We start from the raw sequence: 22,497 nt of genomic DNA, 5'->3' as shown, positions 1-22,497 counted from the left end.
GCCCAACTGCAGTGGGTGGCCAGGTGAATGTCGGATAGACATAGTATTGATACAGTGACCACACATGTAACCTTACAGCTTTCAGACCTGAAGAAGTTTTCCACCCCTGTGCCAAAATGAAACCCCCAGACTCATTACTACTTAGCGTGGTGCACAGAGGCTACTGCAGAGCCCTGTACTTAACTTGCACAACCACCCCATAGGCACCAGCCCTCCCACTGGAAGGAACCTCTAGAGGAACCATAACTACTAGAGCGGCCGAATTACAGCAGTGGCGAGGCGCAGGGGTTCAGAACATAGGTGACCTATACCGCAAAGGAGTCTTACTTCCATTAGTGGAGAAAGAAGACTTGCCCATGGACAGTTCCTACTACATCACCCTTATGGCAGTGCTCGTCGCCAAATGGGATGACCTATCCACAGAACCAACCACACACCTGATGATGCAATACATACACATCATGGACCGGGGGGGACACTTGATCAAATGGTTTGCGTCTTCCCATACACATCAAAGAGCCACAGACTTGTCACCACTTAGACAGCGTCAGAATGATCCTCAGTGCTGCTGAGTCCCATACGCATTCCTAAGAACGCACGCTTACGCCAAATTTAATAATTCATCATGCATAGAGCATACCTCACCCCTCCAAAGATTACCCAATACTTCAAACGCCAAGATGAAGTAAGCCCAAGGTGCTCACTGACAGACGCAGGTTTGCTGCACATAATCTGGAGATGCCCTACTCTAACCGAGTATTGGAAAGCAGTAGCTGATGACCTAACACATTGCAAAGAAAGAGCCCTCCCGATGGAATGGCACATGTACATTTTACACCTGTTCCAAAGAAGCTGCAATACCAAAGCCACTTATCGCTTTTTAGACCTGAGAATGGTGGTGGCAAAGAGGCTGATCACCAAAAGGTGGGAAGCCTTTCATCTCCCTCGCATCATAATGTGGAGGTGCTCATTGCTCATCTGGGCAAAAGCAGAGAGCACTGCACTCCATAGAGAAGACATACTGGGTCTCCGCAGTACCCTCATAGCCAACAACTGGAATGCGATCCTATCAGCCCTGTCCCTCATCCAGAACAATGATGAGCCCACTTCTGCTCCAGCACCATCAACACCCTAATACATAGAGGCATACAAAAAGAATAGATTGAGTTACTAAACAGGACACATTGCTATGCGAACATACAACATAGACGGTATGCAACGCTTACAACGCGCGCGTTACCACGACCTACTATTACAACGCGGTCGGAACAACGAAAGTTGTTACCACGCATTGCGCTGGGGGGCTCTCAAGGATAGAAAATTATTTAATTTACTATCCCAACACCTTCCCTACTATCCACAGGGACTGGTGTTGGAATAGTAAATTAAATTCTTTAATTTTGCGCCCCCCCAGCGCAATGCGTGGTAACAACTTTCGTTGTTACGACCGAGTTGTAATAGTAGGTCGTGGTAACGCGCGCGTTCTAACATCATACAACCAACATAGACGGGCAAGGGGGCCCCCTCGCATTCCACCTAATGCCAAGACTTAAATGCCAATCACATGCACTCACCCACAGAACACAACAACCAGTGTGCCAATACTACAGCTCAGACCTAACCTCCTTTATGTAATTTTCTATTGTCACTGTTACATTATAATACTCCTTCCCACCGTTTAAGCTGTTTTGTATATTCAGTCATTCCCAATGCATGGAAGTAGAGTGCAAGCCACAAATAAAATCTCCTGGTGGGCCGGGTCGCTTAATAAGTTCCACAAGAGTCAAAAGTATGTAAATGTTACAAGATGGTGCAAACTGTAAACATGTACTAAATGGTGAACTGCAGACAAACCTGTCCTTTGTATACTCAATGGTGTGAAATGAATGGAGAAATCTATGTAAAAAAGAAACAAACTTTAACAAGCACCGGTTAAATTGGTACGTACAACTCATATGTAGCTTGTCAAGATGAGAAAACTAATAAAAAACAGATTGAAAAAAAATGGAATGCCTGGGTGTCTGGTGAGGTGTAGAGTGTCAGTTGGATTGTGTAGGCTGAGCAGCAAGGAGGCTGCTCCTGGTGGTGCTATCTTCCATGTACTTATTAACTATTTACCATCTTAATTTACCTGTAACTAAGTTCTAATAAAGCTTTTTCAAATATTCTCTCTACGGCTACCTGGGCTTACTTTAATTGCAACAATGGCAACGACTAGGCAAATACCATGTGTGTGAAGAATCCTAAAGGAAATTTAAAATAAACTGACAGGTACATGCAGCAACCCAAAAAATAGCGATTCCTTATTAGCGAGAAATAAGGAATCGCAAATAATGAATCGCAAGAAGCAATGCAAGAAAAAATCTGCAAATTATTAGCGAATCGCAGAAAATCTCAAACGCAGTTTTTGATATTGTATTAAGCGATAGGGCAAAAAGCAAAGCAGCAATTAGCGATATCGCAGATAGCGAAATTGATAATAGCAAAGTCGCAAATAGCGAGGTTGCACAGTTGATGCCCATTGATGACATCACAACCAGGAAGTCAGCAGCCCATGCACCATTCAGTGCACAGTCATTGGAGAGGAGGGAGCTGATTGCAAGAGCTGAACAGGATTGAAACCAAAACTTGGATGAACACCTGTCCCTTGCCCAAAATGGATGAAACACCAACTGGAGACAGCCAAACAGGCAGGAAAAGGAAAATGAAGTTCTCAGAAAAGGAAATAGAGACACTGATAGAGGATGTGGCAACCAGCCATGATAAGCTGTTTGGGAAATTGTCTTTGAAAGTTCCTGAGCAGGAAAAACTGAAAATATGGATCCGGATTCAACGCAAAGTTAATGATGTTGGGGTTACACACAGCACCATTGACGATTAAAAAAAAAGATGGTACAACCTGTGCATCCGTGCTAAAGAACGCATCGCCAAGAGGTTGAAGGAAGCCAGGAAGACAGGAGGGGGAACATTGACACAGACCGGAACACACCCATGGAGGACATGGTGGAGTCAACCAGTCAGCCTGAAGCAGTTGTTGGGGTGAAGCAGCTAAACACCTCCGGAGCGGCCAACACATCTGAAGGTAAGATGCATGCAAGTGACCATCGGTATACATATGTTAGGTATCACATCTGCTCAGTGCAGCACAAGTGTCCATAATGCAAATCCTGTCCAACTCTTACAATCACATCAAAGTGCTTTATGGGAGATGCAGGCAGGTCAGGCAGGTACTTTGGCAAACAAACAAATATAAATTTAAAAAGTCAGATATAGTGTAACAGCAACTTATTTAATTGCAGAAAAATAATGATTCATGTGACATCACATAACAGACAGAAACTAATGCAGATTTGCACTGTCTAACATCACAGATGCGGTACGTGAAGAGGCAGATGACAGTGACTGCATGGAGACACTGAAAGAAATCGCTGTTGATGGAACTGACACACCTCTGGTACCACAACAATCAACACATGCCCCTACATCACGCAGGGCAACAGTCCCACCACTTGTGGCAATGGAAATAGAGGATGAGGCACATGCAACACCAGTGTCCAGCCGGGCTCAAGTAACCCCAAGCACAGCCCTGGAGCAGCACAGTCTGAGGAACCAGGTCACAAAATACATGGCAGGAGGAACAACCAACTGATGTCTGGAGTGGTATGGAGGGCCAGATGCTCCGGGTGCAGCACCTGCAGGCGAAAAACATGCGCTTAATTCAGGCTCAAATAGGAAAAATGTCTGGCAACATTGTAGCCCTGACAGATTGCTTGCGGGAACTGACCAGGGTGATGAGAAAGGGACATGTGTCACAGAGAAGATACCATCACCAGCTGTTGCAGCTCATTTACGTGTATGCCAAATCAAATAATAGTCTGACCACCACAACTTAACTGCTGGCACATAGGTCTGTGACAATGCAGACTGAGCTGTCCTATTGGAGTGGGGATGTGGCAAAAGCACTGGGCTAGGTAACGACTGCAGTGGAACTAGTGCAGGCTGCCACAGTTTGGTCTAATCTAGCAACACTGGAAGAGCAAAGTGAGGAGGCCTCAAGCCTCAGCAGCCTATCTATGCCCGTCACCACTGCAAGTAGGCACAACACACGCAGCAGTACACCCTCCGCTACCAACATGAGGGATGAGGATGCACTATATAAAAGGCGTCTGAGTCTGCGTGAGAGGAAGAAATAGAATGGCATGGCCACAGACATTGCGTAATGGTGAGGTAACCATTGACGGTGACAACTGTTTTGATCGACTTTTGATTCATGGTATCATTAACATTTATATCTGTTCATTAATGCTATTCCTGTGCCGCTGGGCACATGGTATGTGTGCATCAACACAAAAGTACCTATAATTTGATTTAAACAAAGTTGGATAGCAATAGCTGTGTGTTGTCTCATCATTACACACCTCAGAAAAAGTTTTGTGTGATTTCCGTGCGTCTCCTGCACCCTTCAGCTGCGCTTGCCCATGTACTGCACGTTGGGGTGGCCCTTGCTGGTCGTCGTCCTCTGATTTGCTGTCAGACACCTCTATAGGAATGCCTTTCCTTGTGGCAATGTTCTGCAATATGGCACCTGCAGCCACTATCCTGCAGCATTGTTCTGGTTTTTATTCTAATGCTCCACCTGTTTTTTGTAGGCATCTGAAGCGGCTCTTCAAAAGCCCAAATGTGCGCTCAATTTTGTCCCTGGGGAGATATGCGCAGGATTGTACCTCTGCTTATTGGGGTTGTAGGATTTAGGTACGGCGTCATGATGTAATTCCTCAAGGCATATGCGCTGTCACCTACATGGAAGTAAGCAAAGGGTCAGTGGCAGTAGTTCATTGGCATTCGTGCAATGTTGGTTAGAAATAATAACGCATGTTTTCCAAGCAGATGTCCCTCACCAAATTCACCCCCGAACAGACGAGTGTGTATGCTGCTTTGGCGCAATATGTAGGAATCATGGGCACTTCCTGGGTATTGAGCCACTATGTCAGTTATTATGTTTTTGCATTGTATACTACCTGTATGCTTAGGGAATTACAACATTTCCTATTCCTATATATGTATTCATTACCTGCAGCTAGACATATTGCTACATGGGTGCAATCAATGCAACCTAAGACTTGTGGGAAGCGGGCTATCTGATAAAATTCCTTTTTGGTCTTGATCAGGTCATGTGCGGTTGTGGGGAAGCTGATGTGGGAGTTGATCCGGGTCATCATGGCATTAAAGAATGTTTTAAAGATACGTAAATGTGCGCTTTGAGACACACCTCCAGCTACTGCTATGACCTCCTGAAAACTGCCTGACGCCAGTAGGTGCAGGCGACATAGGACCTGCACATGTGTGGGTATTGCATTGGTCCTACGTGTCTGACGCTGTAAAATAGGAACTAATTCAGTTATTAAATCAATGATCATTGCAGCATTTAGCCTATACTTGTTGTATATCTCGTCTTCAGTTTATCCTAGCAATGTAATGCGGACATTGAAGATGCGCTACTGTACTCTCCTCCTTCTGTGTGCTGCTGCCTGGAGCCTCATCCTTCTCGCCATCAGGTAAAGCGCTGCCATTGTAAAATGTTCAGAGGAATCCTGGGTTTGTTTAAGTAAGTTTCTGTTGGATTTCAGCTGTATATAATTTGCACTCATGATTACCTCCTGGTTGTGATCCTTCTTATATTGCTCTTGCTAAATTGCGATTTTCAGGAAAATTGCAATTTGCGTTTTTTCATGTATAGATTTACGATTCTTTAATTGCGATTCGCTATTTGAGAGACGCAATTACAGAATCACAATCCTATTCTGCGAATTTTTTGCGATTCCTTATTTTAGCGAAAACTTGTGTTTTCTCAGTATTTTTGTTCATGCATTGCTGGCAGGTACTTTGCATTCGCAAATGGCCTGTTTTTTGCGATTCTCAAATGTTTCTAATTTTTAAAAGGTTGATGCATGTGCCTGTGAGAGTACTACTGGAGACTGTAAGAGCCATACAGGAGAAATCGCATGAAGAATCCTAAGCTAGAAAGAAACAGAACACCAGTGTCCTCTCCAATGGCCAGTGCGCAGCCAGGACATGGATCTGTTATTTACATTACTGGTATCATTCAGCACCACCGAGCAGACAGCCCGCAGCCTGGGAGTTTGATCTCCTCTGAGTTTCCTAAATTGAACTTGATTGTGGCAGCCACGTGTATTGGGAGGCCATCTGCAGCATTTAATTGAAAGGAACCAGCATCATTCTGTTTTGAGAAACTGGAAACATTCAAGAGATCCTGCTGCATTGTATTATTATAGAAATTGGCAGAGCTTACTTTAAAGACACTGAAGGAGTTTACATGACACGACTCACAGCAGGGTATTGTTTTGCAACACATTCTGATAAGGAATTAGGGGCCATATTACCAACAACTAGCAATATTTATCGCTAAGTAGGCTTAGCAGCAATTTTTTTATCGCCGCGCATCTCCGGATATTATCGCTGAGATAACATGCTATTAGCAGCTTTTATCTCAAAAGAGATAATATTTCCGGCGTTAGCGGCGAAATCCGCGAATATCGCTGAGAATACAGCAATATTCACGCATTATCGCTAACAGGATCTTAGCCATTATATCCACCTCCCATTGGATATAATGGCTAAGAACTGGTCTGAGAAGGCATTCGTTTTTGGAGATATTCGCGCTTAGGGCGAATATTTCCATCGCTACGCCTCCCTTGCTAATAGGCGATAGCGACGTTAGCGACTGCTTTCAGTCTCTAACAGGTTCGGTACGCCCACTTTGCATGTCATTAGCGATAAATATCGCTGCATGCAAAGCGGGCCCCAAACCGCTCGCTATCGCCTACAAGCTGTCGCTAACTGCTGTTAGCAACAGCTTGCTAATAGGGCGATAATGACATATTGCCCACCTTGGTAATATGCCCCTGAATTGATTGCCCTCATTTACATCCTTTACAGGAAGTGAATTAGCAGCAGGTGCAGCACTACTAAAGCAGATGTGTCAGCTGTGCAATTTGCACGCGCTACGTGTTTTTACTTAAACTTTCTGCACCTCTCAGGGGTGAGTAGCGCGTGTCCCTATAGCTGGGCGGGGCGCGCATCCCTTTACTGTTGGTGCAGCTTTTGAATAGACAGCGACGAGAAGCGCACACGTACCTACATGCCGCGATCCAGGGCTGCTTTTGAAATTGTCCGCGTGCGCTCCTGTGCGTCATGCGAGGCCACGGCTGGTTAGAGTTCATCATCCTTGTGGGAGCATGGGCAGGTCAAAAGTCTATCTGTATTGTGATGTACAGTGAGTCTTTGGTGACACACCGCGTGGAAAGCGATCATGACAGGGTGCTCAGCAATGTCAATGGGTTCCTGCATGTTTCAGATATTCTGTCGGCACCAGGGAATTTATGTATATTTCTGACACTCCGAGCCTGGCGGAGTTTGAGGCTGCTCATATATGCACTCTAAAGGTTAGACCGAAGCTGATCACTAAGCATTGTAGAGGGAGGTGCAAGGCTTTACCTATTAAAGTGGGAGAAGTAGATTTAACGCCTAGTTTATTGTCATACCAGTCGGGCGAGAGATTCGCTCACCAGGGGGAACTTTGAATGGTTTGGTGACTTTTATCCTTACCAACCTATCTTTGATGATGATACTATGCTATGTATATTTCTGATTCTGTTATCATTCTGCTGCCATGTTTATTCTTGTCATTCGTAACTTCTGCCTATGTTGTTTATATAAGTCTTATGGAGGTGCAGGGGTAATTTGACACACTTATCGCGTATGTGTTGCTTTTACTGTGCTGAATTGACTGCTGTCTGTTGTTAATATTGCTTATGTGTCTGTGCGTGGGTGCATGTGGCAATCCCATTTGGTGGATGTGTCTTGTTTATTATGAGATGAGCATATTGTGTTTTGTGTCGCACTGGTATGTTCCCTATTAAGGGGAATGTCTTATTACTTACCGGTAATCTTCATTACCCCGATTAGGGTCCTCCCCGTCCCAGTCCTTACTACGTGAGGCAGTCCTGCCTCCACCCAGCCAATCAAAACGCCAGAAATCCGAAGGTTACATAAGCCCCTCCCACCCACCGCCATGCCTGTTATCAACAAGACTCGGACACAAACACAGCGGGAGGGAGGGAGGGAAGAGGACTGGGACGGGGAGGACCCTAATCGGGGTAATGAAGATTACCGGTAAGTAATAAGACATTACCCCCTCATGGGTCCTCCCCGTCCCAGTCCTTACTACGTGAGGAACTCACAAGCAGAGAACCAAGAAGAAAAACTGCAGGACACCAGGGATCCATGCAAAAGCACAAAACTATAAACAACAAAGTATCAACGAACAGCAGCGTACAAGACGCCAACAGAAAACGTCAAAAGAGGCAAGAAAACATCAAGCCGAGAAAGTCGCACAAACGTGCGACGGGACCGCCAAATAGCCGCCCCACAAAGCACCCAGATAGAGATCCGCCGCCCAGCACAGGAAGCAGACACAGAACCCACAGGAGACAAACAGGCAAGGAGAAACCCGAGACTGTAGCGAACATAGGAGGCAAAACAGAAGAGCCCTGCGAACACCCAAAGAAGGGAAACAGGAGAAACCCCCTCAGCAGGCAAAACAGGAAGGAACACCTCTAGCCGCAAAAGGAAACACGAAGAAACGGGCAGAAAAGCCCGATCTAAGCCGAAAACAACTCAAACCAGCAGAAACTGCAAAGAAGGAACCAAAACGAGCAAGGCACCCAACTCACCCAACCGACAAGCGGAAGTGAAGGCCAGCAAAAAAGCCACCGCAGTGGAGAACCACAACAAGACCGCCACTAACAAGAGCACGAAAGGGGCAACCGCAGACCATGCAAAACAGCAGGCAAGGCCCAAAGATAAACGAGCATAGGAGAGCCTGGACAACGAAGCAAAAGCCCCGAAGGAGCCGACTCACCAAAGGGCAACAACCACCGAGGAAGCCCCAAGGCCCCGACAAGCACAAACCGCCGTCAACGAGCAGACAAAGGGGAAGGGGAAAAATCCCAACAACAAACCCAAGCCGGAGAAACCAGCACAGAAACAGGAACCCCAGCACGGATTCCGACCAAGAGAAGAGCACCAGGAAACAAAAGAGCCCCAAAGTGCAACACAGCTCCAAAGAGCGGAAGGCCAACGCGACCAACACATGCCACCGGCCACCACAGAAGAACAGCCCAAAGACGCCAAAGACAGCCGCTCAAGAGCCAGGCAGTCAGAAGCAAGCGCCAAAGATAGGGCAAAGACAGCTGCGGACCCAGAAGCAGAGCCGGAGGCAAGGGAGGCTGGCCAAAACCGACACCCACCAGCAACAGCAGGAGCAGAAACCAAAAACAGCGAGGCCAACCCAACAACACCGACACCCCCCAAACCTCCGCAGAACCCCCGGGAGGAGAAAACGGGAGCGAAGGCATACAGAAAACCCGCAGGCCAAGGAAACGAGAAAGCAACCCCCGAGGAGAGACCAACCCGGAACAAAAACCGGGGGAGAAGAGCAACAGTAGGGGAAGCAAACACGACCGAACCAGAGTCCCAAACCAAAGACAAAAGGACCTGGAACAGAGGAACAGAGAGGGAATGCTACACGTAGCAGCAAGAAATCCCAGCGCAGGGCCATTCCAAGCACCAGCGCACAGTCCCAAGCACCCGTGCATAGTCCCAATAAAAGGACATGTCCCGCTGAAACGAGCACTAGACAGCACCAAACAGAGGACGGGGGGGAAGCGGCCCAAGCCACCAAAGGAAGGCACAATCAGAGTACCATACCATCAGAGAAACCAACCGCCGTAACAGGGATGTTTCTCAAGACCCCCCGAAAGCCAACAGAGAAAACGCCGCCCAGACACAAAACAGGGAAGCCAGCAGGAACAGAGACACGTACCGGGACCCCCCAGGAAGGCCCAAACAACAACGAGCCACCGGAGCGCCAGTCCGAACAACCGACAAGCCGGCCACCAAGGACCCCAACGGGGCCCCCAACCGAAGGACAGGCATCTGAGGACAACAAGAGGAGAGAGGGAAGCAGAAAGCACCCCCCCCACACCAGGCCGGGAGAGCAAAGCCACCAGACATGGGGAAAGAGGAACCAAAGCCCCGAAACCAGCATGAAAAAGGACCCAGCGAGTCAACAGAAAAAACACCAAGGACACGAGGTGCATGAGAGCCCAAGGAACCACAGCCGAGGAGGCAACCCCCATCCGCCGGACACACGACCAATCCCGAGCCGGGGCAGGAGGGAGACCCAGTAGGACCCGCAGAAGATCCAACAGGGCAGAAAACAGATCCGGACATATGGAGCGCGTCACGAAATGCGTGTCAACCTAGCGCAGGGGCCATGCCAACCCCCACCATTAACGCTCAACACAAAAGCATACGAGCCGCCAAAGCGAGCACTGAGAAACAGCTCCCAGCAAAGCGCCAAACCGGTCCCGAGGAACCGAAGCCCCCGAACAGGAACCAGGCGAGGAATGGCCCGACCCAATATGCCCCCAGAAACTGGAACCAGGCCAGCAAACCCCCACAGCAGGGGCCAGCGCTGTGGAAAAAACCAGGGGAGCAGGAGTGAGGCCGAAAGGAAAAACCGAAAACAGGAAACGGAACACAACCACCGCAAACCTCTGAGCAGCCGGATGGTAGGGAACGAGAAAAACAGGGGACTCCCAGACCTAGGGAAGCCAAAACCATCCACCAAGAAGAGGGGAAAAACCGGGCAGCAAGGGGCACAACCGAAAAGGACACAGCCGCACCAGCCCGATCAAAGCTCCGGGAAGCAGAACCGAACAGAAAGACCAACGGGAGCCAGGACCAGGAACAGAGAGAAAGAGGACCCCCGGCCCCACTCCGTCACAGAAACCATCACCACAGAGTGCAGTGACAAAAAACAGGCCGACGCCAAAGAAGATGGCAGAACGCATCACAGTGCCAACGGACAACGAAGCAACCGTGAAAACAGCCTAAAAGAGGGACGACCCCGGAATGGAAACCGGCAACCAAGAACGATGACCAACAGGACACACCATTCGGAAAGCAAACCGGACCAACGAGTCAGGAACAACGGAGCCGAGCCCCCAAATCGAAACAATGTCAACAAAGGAGACAGGTGACCCACAAGCAGGTCAATACCAGGAGCGGAACACAGAACCTGAAGAGGAAGAGACTCAACCACCAGGCCACAGAGACTCCTCCTGGGCACAACATATCCGACTGTTACCCAGGGGGCAGCAGCAGGCGCCGCAGAGGCAGGGAATCAAACGGAGTGCAAAAAATGCAGGCAGCGGACCAAGGCGCCAGGGGAATGGCAAAGCACCAAAACGCAGGCCAGAGAGAAACCTCACAAGCCCCCGCCGCCCCTGTAGCCGAGGACAAGGCCCAACCATCCGGTACTAGAAAGAGGGACCCCCAAGAAAAGAACCTGCGAAGCACAGATCGAAAAAGAGCAAGCATACATCCCAAAAGGAGAAGCCGCATACGAACTCCTGAGAGCGGAATACACCAACCTCCCAACTTGGTCCTCCAGGGAAGACGCCTCCGAAGACAGAGGAAGAAGGCGCAAAAAGAAGAAAATGGTGGATACCAGGTGACAAAGACCGCCAGGCGAAATCGTGTCCCCAGAAAGAGAGGAACACCCCGCAAGGCAACGCCAGGCCACACCGCAGCCAGTACAGCCAACAGGACAGCACGAAATGGCCGGTAAAATTAAACCGGGAATAAACCCCGCAGGAGCAAATGAATCAGGGAGAAAGACCCAGCATTAAAACGCTAGAAACCACATGGACCATCCCCGAACGTATACCCCAACAGGGGAAAATGTCCACACCCCCATCAACAGTAGATGATGGCATAGCCGCATGCATCAGCAGCGCAGACAGCGCAAAACAGGCCAAGAAAAAACTGCAAAAGATGCTACGTGGACAAAGAGAATGCAAATTTCCAAAGCACAGCATGAAAATGAACATCCCAAGTCACATTTACAGCATAGGCAGGACTTGAACCCTTGGCAAATGAGAGCCAGTGACGCCAGAGGCATATGACATACCATTGAGCAACAGCTCCCTGGATGCGCCGGAGAGGAAGCCCCCTCAAACATGGCGAGCAAAGGAGTAAACCCCACAGGAAACTCCCAACACACCAACAAAGGAAGTGCCCAGCAACCTCCAGGAAACACTGCCCCCAAACAACAATCTCGCATGCGAGACCGAAGAAGATACAAAAAAGGCAGCCCTGCAGTCTCCACCCACAGCCACATAAGAAGAACATGGCAGCAGGGGCCGGACGCTGCACTAAAGCACCAGCGCCGGAACGACCTGGGGCCAGAACACCAGGAGGGCTCCCCGCCCCAGCCCAGCACATGAACGGGGAGCATCCTGACCCCAGAACAGGAGCGAGGCCAACCGGAGGACCGGAGTGGCCACGCAAGGAAATGTGAAAAGACCACATCAGAAGCAATTTAAATGGAAAAGAAACACTCACGGCACCGCCAAACCCTCCAGAAGAAACCAGGAACAGAGACAGGAACCGGGAGCACCAGCGTTCCGACAGCCGTCGGAGCAGAAAAAAAACAGGCATGGCGGTGGGTGGGAGGGGCTTATGTAACCTTCGGATTTCTGGCGTTTTGATTGGCTGGGTGGAGGCAGGACTGCCTCACGTAGTAAGGACTGGGACGGGGAGGACCCATGAGGGGGTAATGAGTTAGGATTTGAATTTGGGTCTGTGGGGAGACTGGGTGTGTTGTTTGAGGCCGTGCACGGCGTGTGGTTTGAAAGATACCTTGTGCTACATTTTCCGAGATTCCCAGTGTTAAAGGTAAAGAGATTGGTTGAATGACACCTTTTTCTGGGATTCCCTATGTGAGTGGGAATGTAATGGGTTTAAATGCATCTTGTGATGGGTTAAAAGACACCTTTTTGCGGAGGTTCTGGATTGAAGATTACCACCCTTCCGAAGGGGCATTTGTTAGACCAAGATACCACCTTTCCTAAGGGGTTCAGATAAAGGTGCATTTTTAGCCTAAGGTACCACCTTCCCATCTCCTGTTTGTGATACAGGAGGTGAAATGGTTGTAGAGGGACATTGTTGTGTGAATTGTGAATCTTAGCCCAATATTACTACTCAGGGTTTTGTTATAAAGGATAACAGGCTGGTCCTGTTGGGGAATGTGTTGTGAGGAAAACGGGTAGATGATTTAACTTTTGGGTTCAGCTGCACTGTTACATGGTTGCATCTTTTGTCGTTTTGATTCGGGGGGCTTGCTTGTCCTTTTTGATTTGTGTGACCTTCAGAAGGGTTAAGTGTTCGCTGTATGCATTATCTACATCTTGCACATGTTTCAATTTTCTATGCATCAGTAGTATGCTTTGTTGTTCATCTTATATGTGTATCTTTTGCTAAGTATTTTATGCAGGCACGGTTATATCTTGGGTTATTTATAAATGTATTATTTCATGTCCTTTTTGCATTTTAATCCATGCATTATCGATATGTTGTATTCTCATTGTGGATCCATTGTTGTTTTCTTTTGTTTTCTAAAGGGGGGAGATGTGTTGTATCTTGTGTTGCTGTAATGCATTCTTCTCCAGTGTTCTGTTCATTGCTGCTCAGCCAGGATGAGTGCTGGAGTGCTTGGTGATGTAGTGGAATGCTGGAGTGCTTGGTGTTGTAATTGAAAGCCTGGGTGTCTGGTGAGGTGTAGAATGTCAGTTGGAGTGATTAGGCGGAGCAGCAAGAAGGCTGCTCCTGGTGAGGCTATCTTCCATGTACCATCATAATTTACCTGTAACTAAGTCCTAATAAATCTTCTTCATATAATCTACTCTATGGCTACCTGGACTTACTTTCATTACAACAGATGCCTCATATTCTCCTGGGCTAATTTGTACTTACTTTCGGGCCTCTAATGCCATACTAATTTATTGAGCAATATGCGGAAAAATGAAGCTTGGATAATTTTCTTATTAGGGATGTGATCAGTGATGTAATACATTTTGTCAAAGAAAATGCCATGAGTGATGTCATATATGAGGTCACACCAGTGCATTGCGGGGAAGCAAGTTAAAGTTAGGGCTGCTAAGTATAACTGATGAATTTCTATGTTTTTTTAATGTAATATATTAATGTTCAATTGATAAATTTACCTAACTATATAAATTAGATTATTATAGTAAGAAATAAAAAAAGAAATCAACCAAGTTAATGTCATGTAAAATAAATATCCCTTTTATTAGTGAATCTAATTTCAAAAACGCTGTGGAGACCATACCTGGGACGCTGCTGAGGAGACCCGATCTGGGACGCTGCTGCCGCTATCCTTTCACCACCGCCTCAACGACTTGCAACACCCGCTTCGCGGGCGCCGCTACGCGGCTTGCTGACTGCCGCTATCTGGGTCTTGGCTGGTTGTGCCTGGGGCTGAGGAGACATCACACCAGGGGCGGTGCGCTGCAGGGACTCCATTTCCCAGGAGTCCCTGCCTGACCTGGGTCATCTGGTCTGCGCCCCCTGGTAGCCACGCCTCCAGGTCGCCTTAGAGAACAACAATAAAAGGACTAAATACTCACTCCGCGGGAGCGTGCGGGGCGAAGCCCGGGCAAAGGGTGGGCCCTCTACTGCCCTCATCGGCCAGAAGAGGCTGGGCTGGGCCATCCCCCTTAAAGGCATCCAAGACACCGCGCTATTAAGGCACCTGTTTGTGTATTACAGCACCTGGCTTACTTAAGCTATTAACATTGCATCCCTTCCGTTATATTATGAGGAAGCCAGTTAAAAAGTCAAAGATGCCTACACTTAGATCAAATACAAAATTGAAATCGGACCCTCCACAACCACTACCAACACTAACCGCCATTGATAAGATGTTGAAATAAACAATAGGGGCGGTATCTAATGCTATCTCAAACACGGAGAGAAGGATGTCTTTACCGCCGGTGACCATTGTCCAAGACACGCAGGAAGCACTTATTAACCTATCAGTAGTCACTTTAGACCCTGCAGAAGACCCTGATATTAGTTTGGCTAGCACTCCTTCCTCCTTTGTTGATCTCCAGTGTGCCCAGGCCACCACCGAAATCAGGAGGGAGCAAACGGCTTCGCACAAAAAAAAGAGGAAATCAAATACTATGGGAAATAAATGGCCCAGGGAAGATCCGAATGGCGGGAAAAAGAAAAGCCAAAGCAAAACCACAAATCATAACTTGGTGACGCCTATAAACCCACCCACAGCGGGAATACCCTGCTGGATCACCAACATGGTGGCTGACCTAAAAACGGACCTTGAACATACCATCACTGTGCTGATTAAACCCCTTATGGCCAAAATTGACAGGCTAACATCGCTACTAAATAACAAAGGTGTTGGCCTCAAAGGTCAATCAGCTCAAGACGGAGTACCAACATCAGTAAAACAGGATGGGGGCCCAACTAAAAAACCAACAAAAGACAAAGCTATCCCTACAACGGAACCGGCATCAAACAACCCTCCTAAGGCACCTCAAATGAATTTAAAAGATGCACAAAATGATATCATATCACCAAATACCGGCAAGACCAATAGACAAACAATTGCCCAAACAAATAAAACATGTCAAGGAACCGCCCAAACAATAGCTGGAAGTAAAAGTCATAAAAGTCAACTCCAAGACAATCCCGACTCCATAAGCAAAGGCTACTGATAATAAAACATCAACTCGCTCAACCTCCCTCCTGAAGCTTTGCCTTTTGTAGTTGTGTTGACAGGAGTCCCTCCTCTAAGAGAAGGCAAAAGGGAAACACAAGTGGAGTTAAAAAACAAATGTGCTCAGTGGTTACAAATACACAGGCCACTACCCCCCAACATTTATGGAGAAATTCTGTCAGTAAGAAGGGGGGAGTGGATCGGTAGAGGAATAAAAACAATAGCAGGGGATATAATTACAGTGAATTTCAGAGACATTGCTGCAGTTAACTTCATTTGCAATGCACCCCCCAGCAGTACCCACTCACAAATTCACCCCGTACATTTATCTTATTTTTACCCCTATGCAACTCAAAGACCTGTGCAGAGAAATAGACCCCCGACAAATAGTACCTACCAAATGGAACCCCAATATAGACCGGCCCAGTGGCAAATGCCATATCATGCGACCCCAAATTATGATTCCTTTTTAATGCAGCATGCACACTGGAACAGGTTCAGTGCACTTGAAGAGGTCGATTGACATGTATGGGGATATCCTCCTTTCATTCCAACAAGACCAAGGGAGGAAGGACACTTGATAACAGGAATGGGAATGGGGGCTGTGAATAGCACAGGACCCGCAGATAGCAAGAGAAGTGGCAAAAAGACCGCAGAAACTAGGAAGGGAAGATGCAATTTTACAGTACTCCCAGAGCATAGGATAACTACTAAACAAAGTAGATTAGCTACTAATAGCAGTCCACTATCCCGTACTGATACACCAATCACAGAAGTAGAACAGGTAGTGCACCTAGGGAGCGGAATAATAGAACAACCCAGGGTGGACACCTACGAAAACTTACGAATTGTATCCTGGAATATAGCAGGATTAGCGGCCAAATTTGAATCCCAAGAATGGCTTAACTACATAAATACATTTCAAATTATATGCCTGCAGGAAACATGGGCTGTTGAACCAAATGATTATAGCCTTGAGGGATACAAATGTTTTTTCGTACCGGCTAAAAAGGTATCATCAGGGAGAGCTAGTGGGGGATTAGTAATATATGTTAATTTACACATCCAGGGCATATGGGTAAATCTTAACTGGGACTCACACAACTTACAAGTAGTAAGGTTTCGTTTTAAAAGACTAAACCTTTTTCTGGTTAACTGGTACAATGCCATTGGTACGACGGCAAAGGGAGCAGCAGTCAACGAGTTGGACTCATGTTTAGAAAAATTGATTACTTTGAACAAGACACCAAACCCCCCAAGTTTAATACTTTTGGGGGATTTTAATTGTCACCTTTGTGACAAATTAAAACCATTTAATAAAGACTGGTCAGGCTGCACCATAGTGAAAGGGCCGCATTTCTCCCATGTAAAAGAGGGATGGGACCTTGAGAGATTAACTAAAAGGTATAACTTGGCCCATACTTTGGATCTTGTTGAGCTGGGCGAAAATGGAGACCTCAACCCAACATTTAGAGGTAGAGGTTGCCAGTCTTATATAGATTTTATCTTAGTCTCGCCCCCACTAAAAAGAAACATTAGTAAAACTATAATTGATGCAAGTATCTTTAGTGACCATAACCGGGTGATACTTACCATTAAAGGGTTGATTTTAAAATAGGCCCAAAGAGAACTGACGTGATAGAAAAGGCAGTGGATCAAGGAAGGAGAATTAAGTGGGCCAGGACTGATGGGGACCGATTCTATAAAAAAATTGATATCAGAGGGTCTAAATGCAATAAATATATGCCTTGATCCCAGAGTGGAAGGAGCTTTAGTGGTTAGGGCATTTGAAGAAATCGCATGCCACGTAAATAATCTCTTGAAGACCTCTAAAACTGGCAAAGTGTCCTCCACCCCCTGCTGGTTCGATTCCCTCTGTACTAAGGCGCACAAAAAACTGAAACTTAGCCTTCATGCTAAACCAAGAGACACGTTTACAATAGCACAGAATAGATCAGAATATAAAAAAGCTTTAATCACTCGCAAAAAGAGGCTACAAACTCAAGCCTGGGAGGACTTAAGGGACGCCGCAGAAAGGTGAGATACTTCAGGTTTCTGGAAGGTCATCAACACCCCATGCTTCCAGGACCAAGGAGCACCGAAAATAATGAACACCATCCTACCAGAATAATGGCAGAATTATTTTCAGGGCCTTTATAGCCACACAGGACATCCAACTCAGGGTGATGAACCAAGGTTAACACAACACGGAAAACTGGATTTTTCCCTGAAAGAAGTCGAAATGGGAATAACAGGGCTTAGTAAAAATAAAGCACCCGGCCTGGATGGAATACCACCGGATCTCTTCCTAAGCAAAATCGAACTATGGGCCCTGCTGCTAACGAAGGTATTGAATGAGGCAGTGGTGGCAGGACTGCCTCGTTCTTGGTCAACAGCAACCATAGTTCCGATTGACAAAAAGGGGAATCGTGACGACCCTCAATGCTATCGCCCTATCTCCCTCATCGATGTGACAGCGAAAGTACTGGGGCGAGTCATCCTACACCGCCTGCAAGACTGGGTAGTGGAGTATCAGGTTTTCTCAGACATCCAATATGGCATCAGGGAGGGCAGATCCACCACTGACCAATGTTTGAACTTATATCTTCTGGCAGCAAAATATACCATCGCTGGCAAGGGTCCATTTTTATGGGGTTCATGGACCTTTCCGCGGCTTTTGACCGTGTAAACAGAAGAAAACTCTGGTCATTATTGATAGAATTAGGAGTGGACCAACCCCTTGTGGATACCCTACAATCTCTTCACTGGAATACAGCGGCAAGCGTGAGGTACAATCAAGAGGGAAACAAGACCGACCCCTTTGCTTGCACCAGTGGAGTGAGGCAGGGTTGTATCCTAGCGCCCTTCCTTTTTTCCATATATATCAACTCTCTGGAAAAAGAACTCCTTAAATTAAAGGTGGACTCGCCCCAAATTGGTCACCGCGCAGTGTCTGTACTACTCTACGCCGACGACGCGGTACTGCTAGCCAGAACCCCCCTAGGTCTACAAAAGCTGATTGACGGTTTTGTCGAGTTTATGGACAAACTGGATTTATCGACAAACCTGGAAAAATCCTATATCATGTCAACAGGGCCAATGAAAAAGGGGAACTTCATTTACCATATTGGATCACATAAGATTGACCAGGTTAAAACCTTTTCGTATTTGGGTGTACTGTTCGACAACCTCCTTAACTTTAAACCTTTGGCGGAGAAACACGCAACGAAATTGACGGCCTCAACAGGAGCCATCATGGGGTACGGCCAAAGACTGGGAAGGTGGTCTCCTGAGCAAATACTAAATTTGTATAGATCAATTTGCTGTGCGAAGGTAACCTATGGTGCGGAAATATAGGGTTTTATTGATAACAAAATACAGAAAATACAGGTAGAAGAAAATAAATTCTTGAGAAGAATCCTGAAAGTGCCCCAGAGCGTCCCGGCCTATGTCATTCATGAGGAAGTCGGAGAGCCATTTATAGAAGACCGTATCAAAGTCAAACCTTTACTGGCTTGGGTTAAAATATGGACCAACCCTGAGGCGGGTCCAACAAGACAAATCATTAAGGACTGCCTCAAACGTGATAAAGGACACAATATCCCCTGGCTAAAGTATGTCAAGGACTCCCTAGAAGAGATTGACTGTATAAACCTTTTTACATCCCCAGAATCCCTAACTGTTGAAATTAAAACAATGGTAAAAAAAACTTTTTCCAGAACGGTTACGGATGATCAGGACAGAGAGAGAAAGGCATAAACCCACTGTTTTATCTTACTGTCAACTCACTGTGAAGCAAGGAATTGAACCATACCTGAGGGTCATATATAATGCTCAGGATCGTTATCATATGACTCGTTTCAGACTCAACATGCTTCATCACCTTTTTGCGGTTCCTCCAGGCTTCACTCATACGGTGGTGGAGAAGGGTACCTGCGGCTGCGACAACAGGTCTCCGCAGGATACCCTTCACTTTGTTTTATTGTGTTCCTTTTACTCAGTCCCAAGACGCAAGTTTTTAGTGGGGATTCTTAAAGAATCAAAGTTAAGACAAGCAAAATTGGCTTTGAAGTTCCTACAAGAAGCCGAAGATGCTCATACACTATTTTGTATCATAAACTTTATTCGGGTAGCACTGCGGCTAAGAAACACCAGAGAAATTGGATTCTAATATTACCTAACCTCTGAAAAATGAATTCCCTTTCCCCACTAGTCTAAATGAAATATAGTTTTAGCTAAATCTAACTTTTTATCCTTCTTTTTAAATAGAATTGTTTTTATTATAAATGTGTGTATAATGTATATGTGCTTTTATGGTGTCTTTTTAAGCATCGAATAAAGATTATAAATTGAAAAATTGAATAGTGATACATATGTATATATAAACACACACAGACGTGTGTGTGTGAGTTTATATAAGTATATATTTAGATGTATTTCATATTATTTACATTCATCTGATTTACACTATATTATTGTTATATATAAAAAGCATTTAGGAATCACTGGCGGTCGCCAGTAGGAAGTTATAGTTAGGATCTTGTTTCTATTCAAAAAGCAATTTTTCTTTTACCAATATCTCTGGCGCCGTTTAAAGAATCTTTGCAAAATTTTCAAAACTAATGGGGCGCTCCGGTCAGCTCCTGCCTTGAAAGTTTCGGAGTGATTCGTCAATCGGGGGCTGAAAAAAAAGGGTGTCCCAAAACGCATTTTCCCAATTTTATTTCCCATGGGAACTTTAGACATGGCTTCAGCCCGAACTGTGGAATGGAATCACACCAAATTTGGCAAAAAGGTAGCTCATGGTTCAAAAAGCACTCTTTTTTTTAAATGGTGTAAATCCATTTAGTAGTTACTGAGAAATTTTAAAAAAAAATGTTATATTTGAGCACCGAGGAGGAGCTGTGACTCCTCCCAAGCACGAGCGGTCTTCTGAATGGCTGTCAACACTCCAAACCAGGACGTGTTTGCAGCCATCTTGTGACTCGGTAACCGAGTCACAAGAAAAATGGGTTAAAAAAGTGAAAAATGAAGAAAAGGGGGCAGGGTAGAAACACCCTGAGCCCCTAGGCCCCTAGGCATTAAAAAAAAAGAAATTGCCATAATTCACGCTGGGTTTGCGAATACAGCCAACATTTAAAAAAAAAAAAGCAAGGGCTCTCGCGCTTTGTTTGTTGTAAGCCTCCGGGTGGGACAGATCACAGAGGCATTTAATATTATGGTGTGGGGGCCTGTTGGCTTTGTTTTAAAACAGGCATGGGGCTTCGTGTGTCAGACTCCACGCTGCAGTATCCGGTTGATGCACATAAAACTCCACCTACCGACCTCACCAACACACTGCTATACAAAACACAGTGTGTTCGAGGGATAGGGCGAGGGAAAATAAACAGAACAAGGAGGGGACGGAAGGGGACTGCAGGGAAGGGATAGCTGAAAGACAAGAAAATGAATACACGGTTATATATGAACACAACTGAAACCTACACTCATTTCATTCTCGCTAAACAAAACAAGTGATTCACCTTAATGAAGAAAATGATCGCCACCTCTTCCCTGTTGTATTTAAGTAACGAATAGCAGAACCTCTGGTCCCTAGGAAATACAAGAAAAGGTAAGAATCCTATACCAAACAAATCACCTATATGTATTCCTTAGTTCAGCTGGTAACATACCCCGCCTTGTATTAGTTCATATCCAATATATAACTGTGCTTCGCTTCCACAACTCCAAGTGAATCCAAACCCAATATCCGGTGACGTGAAAACTGAAAATAGTTCCTTAAAATGTACAAGAAAAAGGTTCCCTAATAGACACGGCAAGACGTAGCCTCCTACTACTGTCCTCCGCTCTACAATATATATCCTCAGGATCCTTACTGAATACTTGCTCCAAACACGGCAAGGCGTAGAAACCCACAGCCCTCCGCTTTGGCACTTAATCCTAGAAACACTAGTGCTTTTCTTCGTAGCGGCAGTGTGTAGATAATAAATCTCCACTACACTCCGCTCTCTCTGTAGGCAAATATACACAAATACTGGACACCGCCGTGTCAGTTCCTAATTCAGCAGACTGTCTCAATAAACAAAGTCCAGAGTGCTTTTCATTCAAATAGGTAGCACGTTACTCCACGCGCTACCTGTTACTTACAGGTCGAGGATCGCCTTCTCGGGTCCGCTCTCCCTCTTGTGCACTGCTCAACAGTTCACTGCTTACAGGCGGCAACCAAAATGAGATTGTCTATCAAACGCCAAAGAACCCTTACGCTACTCGGTAAACATCCGAGTCAGCTGGAAGCAGCAGACAGCAGATATTGCCTCCGCTCTCCCATAAACGATTCAAAGGACGTCTAGAGTTCTCTCGCATAAACCAAGGAAAGAGGCTTGCCTGCAACCAAACGTCTGGACACAGAAGCACTGGTTACAAAATCACGAACAAAGTGGAATGGGCCCACCCAGCTTTTATAGGACCACGCCCCACCTCCATGACTTCTGGGAGATGTAGTTTCTTAACATGTTAGGCAGGCGCCTTGGCAGTTCCTGACAGTATGTCCCCGTCCCTAGCGCCTCCTAGGGCCAGGCTTCCCAGGGAACCTCCTGTGAAAAGATCGCACCGCACCAGGAGCATGCACATCCGAACAAGGCTCCCAAGAATCGTCTTCAGCTGTGTACCCCTTCCAAGACACCAAGTACATAAGCAAACCCCTACGCCACTTAGAGTCACGAATGCACCTGACCTCATATTCCATACCCCCATCACACAACACAGGAGGAGGGGCCGCCCTACGAGATGTAATCGCGGGCTTCAGCAAC

General features: G+C 46.4%; 1 protein-coding gene across 1 annotated transcript in view; it reads left to right on the top strand.

Annotated features, from left to right (window-relative positions):
- The window catches only part of LOC147732898 (nicotinamide N-methyltransferase-like), a 194,452-nt gene that overhangs the window by 128,099 nt on the left and 43,856 nt on the right, over positions 1 to 22,497 (top strand). The gene's annotated exons all lie outside the window — the stretch shown is intronic.

The sequence above is a fragment of the Lissotriton vulgaris genome, chromosome 2_1 (assembly GCF_964263255.1).
Source record: "Lissotriton vulgaris chromosome 2_1, aLisVul1.2, whole genome shotgun sequence".
Taxonomy (NCBI): domain Eukaryota; kingdom Metazoa; phylum Chordata; class Amphibia; order Caudata; family Salamandridae; genus Lissotriton; species Lissotriton vulgaris.
This window is presented reverse-complemented; position numbering and strand designations above follow the sequence as displayed.